This window comes from Camelus bactrianus, chromosome 16 (genome assembly GCF_048773025.1).
Source record: "Camelus bactrianus isolate YW-2024 breed Bactrian camel chromosome 16, ASM4877302v1, whole genome shotgun sequence".
Classification (NCBI taxonomy): Eukaryota; Metazoa; Chordata; class Mammalia; order Artiodactyla; family Camelidae; genus Camelus; species Camelus bactrianus.
This window is the reverse complement of record NC_133554.1, coordinates 29657270-29659473: the sequence shown is the minus strand read 5'-3', so window position 1 is coordinate 29659473 and position 2204 is coordinate 29657270. Positions and strand designations below refer to the sequence as shown.

Genomic DNA, 2204 nt, shown 5'->3' with positions numbered 1-2204 from the left:
GGAGGTCTAAAGACCGTCTGTCTTTAAATATTGGTTAGGGATTCTTAACTGGGATGTGCTCCAGCAAAGATAGTAAAGAAAGCAAGAAGAGAACGGAGCCAGGAAAAGGCCCAACCCGGGAAGCAGGGAGGGGCAGTTCCAGGATGGCAGCTGTGTGACCGGCCGAGGAGGTGACTAGCACACACTGGAGCGCAGAACCTGGAGGAGGGGGCTCTGAGGGAAGTGGGCGCTCCTAAGCCCCAGAGCTCTGGAGCGCTGAGGACACGGCAGGGCAGAGAGTGCAGAGAGGGACGGAGAGGGCACTGAGCACCCGGCTCTCAGGAGGGGACGCGAACGCAATCTGAGTCCATTATTAAGCTCTACGGGGAACAATATTTACACAGTCACAATTGTGTAAAAACTACCAATTATCTGGAAATAGTGACATAACTAAACCTCAAGAATGGACTAGGAGTGGGGGTGCAAAAGAACTAACTCGTCAATGTTATCAGGAATCCAATAGACAGAGTTTAAAATAGATAAATCAAGAACTAGACGTGCAAAGAGATGCGAAGGAAAGCACCAGAAAATTCAGCTAAAACCTGCTCCCTAGAAGGAAGCCGCCCCGTGCGCTGGCTCAGGAAGGCAGGTGAGGAGCCCATCAGGGGCAAGGCACTGTGGTGGGCAATACTGTTTCACTTAATACTATTTGAACTGTACACTACACATATCATACAGTTTTTGGTTCATTATTTTGTGACTCCCTCTCCAGCTTTATTGAGGTATAATTGATAAATAACTTAAACATGTGAATCCATTTTTTAAAGAAGAGTGAGAGGAACCAGTGTCCAGAAGCCAGGAGAGCACGAGCTATTGCAGTGTCGAGAGAGGCAGCTGCATTAATACTACTTTGATGATTTTAATCAGTTGCCAAGTAAGGATGTATCTGGGTCCAGACAAGAAAAGATCTCACTCCATTGCTCAGAAGAGCAGTGGAAGGCAGGATTTTGACAGGATTGGGAAGGCAGAAATACTCAGACTGTAGTAATAATAGCCAGTCATCATCCGGTGCTTACTATAGACCAAAAACTGTCCTAACAATGTTATCTTATTTAATCTGACATTTTCCTCAATTTACAGATGAGGAACTGAGGCTCAGTGGGGTAATGGGACTTCCCTGAGGTCACACACTCTGGGCCCTCTGACTGAGGCTAAGGGGCCAGAGGATGTTGTGACTAACTTCTCTTTTCTGAACATCAGTAAAATTCAATTTAGCAGTTTCTATCTTCAGTGCTCTCTCAAGGGGCCTGTGAAAAACACTGACACTGTGGCAGTTGTCTTAGCCCCACATTTGCTGGGTTGCCCTGGGCCCCCACTGTGTTGGGGAAGGCCCGGCAAACATCATGGAGTAGAGCTGGGATTCAGATTTAAGCATTTCTGGATCCAGAGCTCACTTGCTGGGCCACTGAACGACTTCACTTCTCGTTACCTCTCCAGCTAGAATCAGAAAGAGCTGAATGGGAATCCTACCATTCATTAGTTGTGTGGACTTGGGCCCCCAAGTCACTGAACCTCTCTTATCTCTGTCCTGTGGGGTAGTAAGGGGACTACCTTCCAGCTGGTTGGTAAGGACAAGTCACAATTCCAACCTGGCAAACGGTAGGAGCTTCTGTCTCCTACCAAATGCCAAACCCTTACCCTCATCTCCTAGGTTAGGACAGAGTGTCGCATTTTATTATGCTTCAGATCCACTGGTGTAGGGGACAGGGGGCTGGTCACACTCAAGGTTTTAAACCCCATCTCAAAGTGACTCTTTAGGGTAGGGGTGGGGTTTAGGAAACTGCTTCTCGGACCTGTCCCCAGGGACACTGCATGCCTTCGGTTTTCTATCTGGCTTCAGATCACTTTGGATAGTGCTTGAAATCAAAGCTTTCAGACCAGTGGGATGTGAACTGCCTTTGCCAATGTTTTTGAGCCTTCAACTGTGTGTGTATCCTCCCTTTCCCTCCAGCTTAATCTGTCTTTATCTCCCCATTCATTCTGACCCCCTGCCCTTGCTCTTCCCTTCTCTGACTTCCTAGCTTCCCCTCCACCTCTAGGTGCATCCTCCCTGGAGCTCAGCCTGCATTCCTACCCACCAGCCAGTTCTCTGCCAGTCCCTTCCTCTGCAATGCCATTTCTTCCATTGACTGGGAAGCTCAAATCAAAAGTCACCAAACTTTTTT

At 48.0% G+C, this 2204-nt stretch overlaps 1 protein-coding gene across 1 annotated transcript in view; it reads right to left on the bottom strand.

The window, feature by feature from the left end:
- Positions 1–2204, bottom strand: part of LOC141573535 (uncharacterized) — a 117927-nt gene that overhangs the window by 68152 nt on the left and 47571 nt on the right. The gene's annotated exons all lie outside the window — the stretch shown is intronic.